We start from the raw sequence: 13,539 nt of genomic DNA on the forward strand, positions 1-13,539 counted from the left end.
AAATCACAAATTATTTATTTATTTTTCATGTTTTATAAGAGTTTTAAATTTATTTATTTATAATAATATAAATTTTTAATATATTATAATATATATTATATTAAAGAATTTATTTGTATAATTTTACTATATAAAATAATTTTATTGAATATAATAAATTTAGAAATTATAGAATTATCATTCATCTCCTCTTGAAAAACATATTAAATTGCCATTTCTTTCTTTAGATTCTTTTATTCCTATGTCATTTAAGATTGTTCACACTACACTAATTTTATGAAATCTCATGTTTTGTCTTTCAATCATCGTTATTATATATTATTATTGGATGATTATTCTAATTTTTTTACACATTTCTTTTGTCAAATAAATCCAATGTTTATTCTATGGTCTTAAATTTTAGAACGTTTATTTACACTCAGTTTGAAAGAAAGATAAAAAAAAACATCCAATGTGATAATGGTTGTGAATTTGATAACAAACTGTTTTGGGAATTTTGTAAGCAGTATGGTCTTGTCTTTCTTTTCGTTTGTCGTGCTTTAATAACATCACCTCAAAATGGTAAAGTCAAAGAAAATTTTTTACAATTAATAATATTATTTGTACTTTTACTTTCCCATACTTCTTTACCTTCATCATTTTGACATATTAATTACAAATGGCAACATACTCCTCAATTCTTCCAAAATATTATTAAATTATCAATTCCTTCTTCAGATTTTCTATAAAAAAAAATTTTGATTCATATTTTTATTTTAAAGTTTTTGGATGTTTGTATTATCTTCTATTCCCTTCTACCACCATAAATAAACTCTAATCCCGCTATACTCGGTGTGTTTTTGATATACTCATCAAAATATTGTGGTTACAAATGTTATGATTTATCATTGTTGAGTTGTATAGCCATACACTTATAATAAACTTTGCAGAAGTTATAAGAGTTTATTAGGTTTAGACTTGAGCTTAAACTAAGAGTTATTTATGTTTTATTACCTTAATATTTACCCTATAAATATGTTGTTGTTAAGGTTTTATAGTATCGTAAAACATAATTCTATAGAGATAAATAGTGTGAGACAAAACTTTGTAATTCTTTTTCTTCATAATGAAATCAGGTGACGGTTAAAATGGACGTAGCTCTTTTGAATGAACCATTATAAATTTGTGTCTTCTAACATTCTTATATTTTTTTACATTTGTATAGATCGTTTCAATTAGTTTGGATTTCGGCACCCAAATCTTAACAATTGACACTAGTGGAAAAATAGACTTCCGTAATGAAAATTAGTAACGGCGCTCGAAATCTCTTACTGATAGTTTTTATTAGTAACGGTTAAGATAAACCGTTACTGTTATGAGTATATCAGTAACGATTATATATAGTTGTTACTGATAAAAATCTTCAGTAACGGACATAGGAAAACCCCGTTATAGATGCCAACGTCTTTATTTTTTTTCGAATTAAGTGTATCAGTAACGGTTTATGGCTGTTGTTCAACTTTTTTGGAAGACTATCAGTAACGATTTTCCACCAAAACCGTTACTGAAAGAGTATTGGTAACGATTTATGAGAAAATTGTTACTAATATAAAGTCTGTCGTTTTAACTTCACAAGAGGTATTAGTAACGGTTTATGAAAAAAATCGTTAGTTTTGTTGGAAAACCGTTACTGATATAGTATTGGTAACGTTTTATGAGAAAACCGTTACTGATATGGCTACAATTTCTTCTAAGAGTGTGGACTGTGGAGGCAACGCAAAGCTCCAACAGAAAAGAAAGGTTAGGTATTGGATGAGAACCTTGCATTTGTGTGAGTGAAGGCGAGAGAGAATATGATCAACCTCTTCCGCAGAGTGAAGACGAACCTTTCAAAAGTATGCGGATTCGATAGAAGATCCCTCGAATTGCATCTAGCGGGAGAATCCCTAAACTCCTCTACATCTCCATCTCTCGTCCATGGAATTCACGTCTTCTAGTGTCCCGTAAGCACGCTCTCGCCTTCCATTCATTCGTTTTCGTCATATATTCCAAGCGAATTCCTTACTATTTGAGAACTATTGTGTCTAGATCATCAATGGAGTTTACAGATTCCAAATTACTCTTCTTATGCTGTTTCTAACAGGATGTGCTAGGTATCGTCTCTAAGTTATCCGAAAGCATAGCCTCAAATGGAGGAAATATACTCGGGGCTGATATCTTTGTTCCCGAAAAGAAGCAAGTCTTCTATTCCAGAAGGTCCACCTTTTCATTTTCCTTTTTTATTTTATTTGCACTAATTTCATAATTTAGTTTCTTCCTTATTTTCCAATACTATCTATAGCCATCAATATGTATGAAATTAGCATCCATTCTTAGATTAAAGATGAAAGGCCTAAATATATTTTAAGAGAGGCAAAAATAAAATAGGTCTTTAAAATGTTGGGAAGTGATCTTAATATGAATTTTAAGATAGAGTGTAAGTATTCGATGTTATGGAAGTCCAAAACAAAATTAGAGCCTGCCTTATGAATTTGTCCATGGATTGTGGATGATAGTCTCTGCAACCTTTTAAGAAGAGAAGAGTTAATGAGGGAAGTTCAAATGTGAAGCTAGTTTTAATTCTGACACTGATACACAACTGACACAAGTATGATTCACAACCAATCTGCCTTCGTTTTAACTATTTCCTGCATTTACAAAATGGAGTTCTATTTTCCTAACACTATTTTATATTTCAAGGATGCAATGAGTTTGTCTTCAATCCTGTCGAGTGAGAATGGAAGAGGAATTCCAAAAGCTGGCAAGGATGTTTAATGCAATGAGATCAGTTGTTCGAGTGCCTTCTCTTGATCCCAAATATAGGATTGTTGTTCTTGCTTCCAAACAGGTTTCTGTTCCAATTTGTCAATCGACATTTCTAACATTGTTTGGCTGAAAATTTGAGAAAGACAAACCCCATACGAACCAATACAGAAAAGAACCCTCATTGAAGCCATAACAAATGTTTCTTAGGACCATTGTCTGGTGGATTTGTTGCATGGATGGCAGGATGGGAAGCTATCAGTAGAAATAATTTGTGTGATAAGGTAACAACTGAAAGATCTGTCTCTCTTCAAGCTAGTCTGCATACCATGTTGATGAGTTTTGTCTTCTCGACAGTAACCACGAAAGAGGCCCAAATACCCACGTGGCATGATTTTTAGAACGCCATGCTATCCCGTATCATTAGAGAGAGGCGGAGATCCTGAATTTGGTTAAAGATACAGATTTTTTAATACTTGTTAGGTACATGCAGGTACACATAAAATGTTTCAGACTCCTTGTTAGGATGTTTATCACACTATCAAGCATTAGCGACTCCTTGTTCTTATGTTTATATTTTAAAGGAGTCAACTTTGTATTAAAAACGTATGTGAATGCTTAGGTGCGATCATTTTACAGAAAAAATGTAAAAAAAGGAAAGACAAGATACAAAAAAAGTTAGATTCCGATCAAGTCAAAACAATCTCATCATGTGCAAATTCACTATAAATGTGTGAAGTTCCATTGTGCAAACAGGTTCGCCTTTTGCCTATCCTCTTATTATGAATATTACTATTTTCAAAGCTTTATCCTCCATGCTTCATATATTCTTAATACAATAGTATATTTTCATTCATTCAAGCGTTTTGAAGCTGGTGTGATGTTAATAGGAGCACCAAATCATTTTGTAACTGAAGAGCTTGATGGAGGGCCTATTATTGAACAAATGGTGGTTTTCTATCATTTTCTTATATTTGTTGACATTTCTATTGGTTCAATGCATGACAATGGATAGTTTGTTTTTCTTCTCTTCCTCCAGGTTGAGAGAGTTTCACACAAAGACAACCTACAGATCTTTATATTGAAATCGGAAACCCTAGAGCTTTATAGTTTAAGGTTAATTTATGGTTTTTGTGGATTGATGAATTGTGGATTTATGATTGTAGTTTGTGGATTATTGTTGTTTTGGATTGATGATTGTGGTTTTTGGTTATTAATGGTTTTGCAAAATGGATTATTATTATTATTATTATTATTATTATTGTTGTTTATATAGGTACAAATATGAAATATTATAAAAAAAATATTAATTTTTTTAGTAACGGTTTTATGCATAAGAAAACCGTTATTGATACGGTTTAACGAATAAGAACACTGTTACTAATACTTCTCTAGTATCAATAACGGCTTTCGAAAACCGTTACTAATGTAACTTTATCTGTAACGGTTTAACCTCGACTAAAACGTTATTGTTGTTGAGGGAGTTTCAGTAACGATTTTCGAAAGTAGTTACTGATACTAGAAAAGTATCAGTAACGCTCGTTTCTGTAATAAATGTTAACGGTTTTATTCGTCGTTACAGAAAATTATCAGTAACGACTTTTGTGACTTTCAGTAACGGTTTTTGCCCTTAATGATATCCCTTTTTCTACTAATGTGATATTATAGTTGTTAGGCTATATCGGAGCATTTGAAACGATGGTAGGTGAGAAAAATATAGGACACGACATTGTAATATTCGATTGAATAGATTATGAATTATGGAGGATTCAAATTGAGGATTATCTTTATAGAAAGAAGTTACATGTTATTTTGAGTGAGAAATCAGAGAAGATTGATGAAACTGAGTAAAAACTTCTTGATAGACATGTTTTGAGATTCATCCGATTGATACTAACCAACACTATTGTCAAGAATGTTGCTCATAACGTAACAAAGAAGATCACCATTAGTCTGATAAAAGTTCTCTCTGATATGTATGGGAAATCATATGTTAACAATAATGTACATTAAATGAAAATGTTCTTTAACTTAAAAATGGTTGATGGTACTTCTGTCACTACTAATTTGAACGTATTTAATACAATTGTGAATCAATTGATGTCTATTGAGATTGATTTTGGCGATGAAATTAGTGTCTTCATTTTGTTAACATCTATATTGAATAACTGAGAACCTATAATGGTATCAATTAGTAATTTTGTTGGAAATGCAAAATTAAAATTTATTAAAGTTAGAGATCGTATTTTTACTAAAGTGGTTCATAAAATTGATTTCGGTGAAATGTTCAAAAATCTTTTCTATATGTTGAAAACATGAGTAAATGTAATGATAGAAATTTCAATCAAGGTAAGAGCAGATATATGACGAGAACAAGAAGAGTCAGTCCAAGTGTGGACGAACACTTGATTGCTGGAATTGTGGTAAACATGTTCACTTGAAGAGGAATTACAAAGTACCGGCGATGATAAAGATGATACAACCAACGCAATTATAAAAATTATCACTATGTTGTATTGTTTCCTTATTCCAAATTCATGAACTTGGTCTCCTTTTCTCGTTACAATTTAAGAATTCAAAATTATTCTCAAATTCATATATCCATTGTCAAATTCCCCCCTCATACACTCCAAAACTCTACATCTTAGTTAGATGTATTCCTTCACTTTTTCCCATTTATCAAATGATATGGGCACAACTAGTCTAGTAAAAAACACAATATATTTTTATAGCTACATCAATTTAAGTAACATATAAAATAGTTTACATGTTCAGTTTAAGCATTTGAATTCACCACACCATAACATAATAATATTTCATAAAGGATAAAGTTGATATTATTTTGATAACTCATAAACTATAAATCAAGACTTAGATATCCCGCATTGACTCATAACCCTCAATCAAGATTTAGATGTTATGTGTTGACTCATAACTATGAATCGAGACTTAGATATCATGTGTTGACTCATAATCGATATAAACACTTGAGACATAAATAACAATTATCAAATAAGCTAGTATAAATCATGTCCTAAATACTAACAATAATAAAAATAATTCCACTATTTTCACTATTTCAAACCTTCTAGAACTTTCATATATAAATCTTCTTCAACTAAACAAACTAAACCGTGCAAGAAAACATTATTTACATTTTGATGTAAATGTCATTTCTTAGCCGTTGTTAAAGCAAGAAATAGTATGATAGTCGATTTCTTTAGCTACAAGGACATATACCTGATGAAAAATCAATTCCATCTTTTTGGTTATATCCCTTTGCAACTAATCTAGCTTTACATTTATCAATACTACCATCTACAACCTATTGTTTTTTTTTTCTTTAAGAAGTTATATTATAATCCAAGTATTATTTTTTATGAAGAACAGATGCTCATCATCCATAGCTTTATTCCAATCTAAATTTAAAACTAACTGTATGTATGAAGTTGGGTTCAACAAACTGATTAATGTTGCCTAAGAATTCAATGTATTATTCATTGTTGCAAATTGATACAAATGAAAATGATAGTGGTAAATAACTTTGTTTTTTATTTGCATTTATTTCAACTTGACTTACAACATAATCCTTCATCCAAACAGACTATTTTATAAATTTTGAATTTTTTGAGACACGCAGGGACGAATCTATGTAGGGGCTCGGGTGGGCTGAAGCCTACCCTGAATTTTTTTTTTACATTACCCTTAATTTCTTTAAAAAATTTAATATAATTCATTATTTTTTTTTATCTAATTATTAAAAAAATGGTAAAACTTTACTTTTATATACTTATTTTTTTCAAAATTTTCTCGTTATTATTTTAAGTCCACCCTAAATTTGTTTCAAACCCACCCCAGTTCGAAATCCTGGGTCCGTCCCTGGAGACACGTATTTTATTTCATCTTGAATAGGATTAACTTCATGTCATCTTGAGAAGCAGAAATTATCCCTTCACTTGTATTCAATTCAGGTTCATAATTAGAATTCAAAAGTTAATATTTTGAAGTTTCAGTTTGAACATTTTCAAAATCATTATCATAAACCTACCACGACTACATCCGTGGTCCATTTTCTAAATTATTTAAATTTGTTTCAAAGAAATATGGAAAATGAGAAGATTTGTTTCCTTGTGGAATTTCTTTGTTTAGAATAGTTTAAAATGGAAAAATATCTTCATAAAAAATAACATTTCTTGAAATGCTAACATTTCCTATTTCAGCATCATAAATTGTATATCATTTTTTATTTAAAGGATATCCAATGAAAACACATTTATTGACTCTTTTTTTTGAAAACTTTGATTTGTTTAGATAAACATTTGTAGAACAACATAAATAACCAAAAACATTAAAATAGTTATAATTTATTTCTTTCTTGATAACATTTCAATTGGAGTTTTTCCATTTAAAATGTTAGTGAGAATTCTATTTATTAGATGAGTTACAGTCAATAATGAATAAGGCCAAAATTTAAAATCTGAATTAGAATCAATAATTAATGATTTTACAACTTGAAATAAATGTTTGCGTTTTTCTCTCCACAACATCATTTTGTTGAGATGAGTAAACACAAGTTGTTTGATGAATAATTTCTAAGAAATTAAATATTTCAAAACATTTTTCATTTAAAAACACAATTTCATTGTGTGATCTAATTGTTTTAATATTTGTGTCATATTGATTTTTAACAACATAAAAAAATTATGAAGTTTTTCAAACACAAAGACTTTTCTTGTCATAAAAAAATGTACATCGAGAGTAATCATCAACAACAGTAAGCATAAAAGGTGTGTTAATGATTGATTACTCTAGATATGAACCCCAAATATCAATATGAATAAGTTAACAAATCTTTGATGTTTTAGAAACGTTTTAAACGAAAGAAACTCTTTGCATTTTAGCAATAGGTTATGTTGAACAATGAAATTTTTTATTCATAATAACAAGAAATACACTTTTTAGAAAATTAAAAGTAGGATGTCTTAATCATTTGTGTAAAAGAAATAAATCAGAAACAATATTTATAGAACAATGAACTGCAGATTTATGATTTTTATTAAAAATTAGACTATCTTCAATAAAGTACAAATTCCCCATTTTCTTTCCCATATTTACTTTGAACCTTGTCTCAAGGTCTTACAAATAACAATTAGATTTTGAGAAAATACAGTTCATTTTGTTATCCTTTATAAGTTTTGAAACTACAATTAAACAATATCTAAAAGATTGTGCATATAATACATCTTTTAGTTTCAAACCATCAAGAAGAAGTTTCATAATTCCTATTTCAATTTTCATACTTGATCCATCAACTAAGTACATAATTTTAGGTTCATCAAGTTGTCTTATATATGAAAATGCATTCCTATTATTGCATACTTGATATATTTGTTTGTTTATTAATGCTAAAATCATATTCAAACAAATTAAGAAACTTACCTGCAGATGAATAAGATCCATTTGCTTTGTTTTTGAAATATCTCATGTTCTTCAAGAACTGTTTATACATTTTGTATTCATCCATTGAAAATTCCTAAAAATCATCTATGTATGTAGTGGCATGAACAAAAGTTGATGGTATTTTTTTGATCACATTATCTTTTGGTTGTTTCCACCATTTTAGATATCCAATCAACTTAAAGCAACCATCCTTCATGTGACATTTGCCTCCATAGTGAGGGAAACTTGCACTCTTATTTTTGTTTGGAGGATGATAAACTCTTTCACCTTCTTCTTTTATCACCATTGCAGATTTTGAAAAGACCTTTTCTGTTTGGTTCTTTTTTTGACATTCTCAAATATTGTAAATGATTTATAAACGTCTGACCATAGATCTTGCATGAGAATTTGACATACTTGTATTTATCATCAAGCCCCATCAAAAATTGAAAAAGTTTAAGTTCCTATCATCTTGAATACTTCAAGAAAACATCCATCACAATTAAGTCGAATTACTTTATATTTGCATCTTCTTAGAGGTTTTAACCCCATCATCTCATTCCACACAAATCTCACCTTATAATAGTATTCTTCTAAGTCAAAGTCACCATGTTGGACGGAGCTAATCAGACCATTGTTTCCTTCATATCTAGACTTGATCTCAAGCCACATATCACGACTGGTTTTTTTGGATATAAATCTTTTTCCAATTCTTATTTCTATTGTATTCATAATCCAAGCTTTAACTAAGGCATCAACAATACCCTACTAGTTTGCATCTTCTTGATCTTTTGGTCTGGATATAAATCATTAATAAAGTCTATCTTAATTTTTGCTTGAAGAGAAAACCTAAAAAAATTTTGGGGGAAAAAAGCAAACATAATACTTAAACTCTATACAAAATAATTTTCCCTTCTAATTAGGTCTGGATGATCTGTTGGATGTACAAGAAAGAGGATTATTGTTGTATTTCATTTTTTAATTGTTTGGTTAGAGTTCTGGTTTGAATTATGGGTGTTAAGGATAAAGTTTTGAGTCATAATTGGTGTACGAATTGGAATCGAAACTATATTTGACTCTAAAACCATCGTCATAAGAGTAGTATACAATTATGCAGGATATTTCAGGAGTTGAGGTTCATAACTTACATTGATATTTGAAGATCTAGAAGTCATGTCTTATTTTGATAGAATCGGTAGATTGTCTTCTTCTTCGCCTAAATTGTTCATGGTATCAGAGCAAATATAGGCAGAAAAGAAGACGATCTACTAATTCTATCAAAGTAAGACATGGTTTCTAGATCTTTAGACATCAATGTATGTTATGAACCTCAACTTCCTAAAATTCCAGCATAATTGTATACTACTCTTATGTCGATGGTTTAACAGTCAAATAGAGTTTCGATTCTAACTCGTACACCAACTATGACTCAAATCCCTAAACCTAACACCTAGAATCCAAACCAGAACCCTAACCAAACAATTACAAAAAAGAAATACAACAATGATCATGTTCTTATACATCCCAAAGATCATCCATGCCTAAATATTACCTCAACCATTATTACTAGAAGAAAAACTTATTTCGAATGGAATCTAAGTATTAGGTTTGCTCTTCAAACAAAAATTAAGATTGACCTTATTGATGGTTCATATTCAGAATCAAAAGATCAAGAAGATGAAAACCAATGGGGTATTCTTGATGCCTTAGTTAGGGCTTGGATTATGAATACGATAAATACAAAAATTGGAAGAAGATTTCAATCCAAGAAAACCAGTTGTGATATGTGGCTTGAGATCAAGTCCAAATATGAAGGAACAATGGCCCGAAGAGGTACAACCTTCAAAAGGATATTAGCTCTGTCCAACAAGGTGACCTTAACTTAGAAGAATACTATTCTAAGGTGAGATTGTTGTGGAATAAGATGATGTGGTTAAAACCTCTAAAAAATGCAAATATAAAGGAATTCGACTTAATTGTGATAAATATTTTCTTGAAACATTCAAGATGATGAGTAACTTAAGCTTCTTCAATTTTTTATGGACTTGATGATAAATACGAGTATGTCAAAGATCAAATTCTCATGCAAGATCCATGGTCAAACGTTTACAAATCATTTACAATGCTTCATAATGTCGAAAAGAGGATCAAACATAAAAAGCCTTTACAAAAATTTGCAATGGTGATAAAAGAAGAAGGTGAAAGAGTTTATCAACTTTTAAACAAGAATAAGAGTGCAAGATGCACTCACTGTAGAGGCAAATGTCACATGAAGGATGACTGTTTTAAGTTGATTGAATATTCAAAATGGTGGAAAAAAACAAAAGATAATATGATAAAAAAAAAAAAGACCATCAACTTTTGTTCATGCCACTAAACATACACGATTTTCAAAAACTTTTTATGGATGAATACAAAATGTATAAACAAGTTCTCGAAAAAAATTAAAAATGTCGAGAATCAGACAAATAGATCTTCATTCTGCAAATAAGTTTTCTAACTATATTCTTAATCCATTTTAATATGATTTCAATATTAATGAACAAACAAACATTTCAAATATGTGAAGGTATAAAAATAATACGTGGGTTATAACAGAACTTTCTAATGAAAGAAATAATAGGTTGTAAATCATTTTTAAAACAAAATTAAATGATGATGACAATATTGATAAATGTAAAACTAGACTAGATGCAAAGAGGTATAACCAAAAAGATAGAATTGATTATGCCATTGACTATTAGACAACTTTTTGCTTTAACAGCTGTTAAAAATGGAAATTACATCAAATAGATGTAAATAATGTTTTCTTGCATGACTTAGTGGAAAAAGATTTATATATGAAAGTTCTAGAAGGTTTAAAAAAACACTACAAGTGTGTAAATTAAACAAAATCATATATAGGGCTTGGAATAATCGTCTACACAATGATATTTTCAAAATTTTAGCATCCTTAGTGATAATGGTTTAAAAAAATCTGAATATGACTATTGTTTATTCATCAAAATTGATGGATCTAATATTATTTGTTTGCTTATTTATGTTGATGATGTCATACTAATAGGGAATTAAATAGAGCAAAATGATGAAATAAAAAAATATTATTAATACCAAATTTTCTATTAAAGATTTGGGTAAAACTAAGTTTTCTTAGGCTTTGAAATTATACAAATTGATGATGGAATTTATGTTAACCAGCAAAAAAAAATATATTATTGACATTATTTTTGATATGTTCTTGATTGTTGCTAAACCATCATCTATCCACATGACTAGAGATACCAAATTGATTCAAAAAGCAGTGAATGATATTTTTGTGACGTTAAAAAGTATATATGATTAATTGGTCATTTACTATATTTAAATTTCACATTTTAATAAACCTTATAAATCACATTTTGAGTTTGCTATTAAAGTGGTCAAATATCTTAAAGGAACATCATCCATAGATATTTTTTTATGCTTCTAAGAATAATTTATTATTTCAGCATATTCTAATAGTGATTGAGCTTCTCGTTATGATCCTAGAAAATCACATACAAGTTATTGTATTACATTGATAATGCTCTAATAGCATGGAAAACAAAAAAATACAACAAACTTTATGATTTAAGGCTTAAGCTAAAGTTTAAAGACTTCCATCTTGAAGGGGAGTGTTTGTTGAGACAATATAAATAGTGGATGAGAAATCAATTTTCACTTTTTTCAATTTCTCTATTCTCTAGCTTCTCTTTCACTCTCAAATCTACAAATTTTATGGATAGATTTGTGGATAACAATAAGAATAGAAAAGGAAATGTAAAAAAAAGGAAAGAAAAGAAATAGAGAAATACTAGACAAAAAAGTAATAAGAAAATAAAAAGAAGCGTGCAAAATAAGAAGAGGCAAAAGAAAATTTGAAATTTAAATAAGTGAGAAAATGTTAGGGAGATGAAAAGTCTAGAAGATAGAAATTAATATTAATTTTTTTTTGAAAAAAACGTCGCTTTTATGAGCAATAACTTCCATCGCTATTTGATCTATAGCGACAAAAGCGTGGCTATTGCCAACTGCGTAGTCTATTGCGCCTTATAACTACATATGGTCGCTACGCTATTCGCTATAGCTAGCGCTATTGACAACTATGCATCGAGGCAGGTAAGACATGCTAATTTGGCCAAACTGATGTTAATGAAATCGATAAAATAGAGTAGAGGGTTATTCTCCCAATTCCCAAATCTAGTAGTGGGGTTGGTAAAGTAACAAAATAAAATAAAAGGCCTAAATTCCCCCCCAAAAAAAAAGGTTTTTCTTTGGACGATGTTATAACCCGAATCCTCCTCGATCCCCCTTGCTCTTAATAAATTAATTATTATTATTGCGTTGGAGAGATAACAGGTGAGGAGTAGGAATGGCAACCTAATTCGTTCACCATTTACCAAGTAAATATGTATATATATAACAAACAGAACAGACATACACACATACATACTTTGCAACTTTTAATACTTTTGTCTGCAACATCAATCCATGTGCTTTGTGGGCTCTCACCTGCCTCTTTTAAACATTCCAAACAAATATCATGATCGATCGATCATGGGTGTGTGTGTGTGTGTGAAAGGGATATATATTCATGATTTGCCAATAATATTATATACAATTAATATTGCAGAAGGAGGATTCGGATACCTAGCTAGATAATATTAACTTCTCCTCCATTAGAATAATAAGAAGAAGAATAAGAATAATAAGAAGGGTGTGTAGTACTGTATATATATATATATATATATATATATATATATACATATATGCTAATGGGCCCCTTGATACCTGCTTTGCTAATTTCCCCATTATTATAAACTGGTTCTATCTATCTGAATTCTGAACAATGTATGTAAGTATGTAAGTATATGTGTCTCCAATCTCCATGCATGTTAAGTCGTCCTCAATACACAGAGTTCAAATTATATGACATTCTAGGTTTAATGACCTACCTAGCTATCATCAACCCATGCATCAAAACATTTCTTTATTCTAAAAACAAAAGACCCATCATCATAATCATGTGTTATTTTATCTACTATTAAAAAAATACTTGGGAAACATACTATTATTATTATTATTTATTCATCTTTTTTATTAGGTTTGGTTGTAACCTGTAAGCAAATTAATAATAGCAAGGAATGGAAAAGAGGGAATATTGAATTGAAGCCACTAACTCACTCACTCACCCACCCACCAACCAACCAACCAGAAGTATGCAGCTGCTGAATACTTCGGGTCCCCACCACCCCTATATATATATATGCCTGACCGAGCCTTCTCCTCAGTCCTTTCACT

The 13,539-nt window shown here is 29.7% G+C and overlaps 1 long non-coding RNA gene across 4 annotated transcripts; it reads left to right on the forward strand.

The window, feature by feature from the left end:
- Nucleotides 1–1,771: 1,771 nt before the first annotated feature.
- On the forward strand, nt 1,772–3,998 carry LOC124921791. 4 transcript variants are annotated; one of them, XR_007097714.1, is made up of 7 exons: nt 1,772–1,982; nt 2,123–2,866; nt 2,992–3,065; nt 3,139–3,274; nt 3,404–3,537; nt 3,644–3,730; nt 3,821–3,998. It is a non-coding gene; the product is annotated as an uncharacterized LOC124921791 (long non-coding RNA). The 4 variants fall into 4 exon arrangements; XR_007097715.1 differs by having other exon boundaries at nt 3,421–3,537; XR_007097716.1 differs by having other exon boundaries at nt 2,123–2,235; nt 2,719–2,866; nt 3,139–3,537.
- The last annotated feature ends 9,541 nt before the right edge of the window (nt 3,999–13,539 follow it).

This window comes from Impatiens glandulifera, chromosome 1 (genome assembly GCF_907164915.1).
Source record: "Impatiens glandulifera chromosome 1, dImpGla2.1, whole genome shotgun sequence".
In the NCBI taxonomy this organism is placed as follows: Eukaryota; Viridiplantae; Streptophyta; class Magnoliopsida; order Ericales; family Balsaminaceae; genus Impatiens; species Impatiens glandulifera.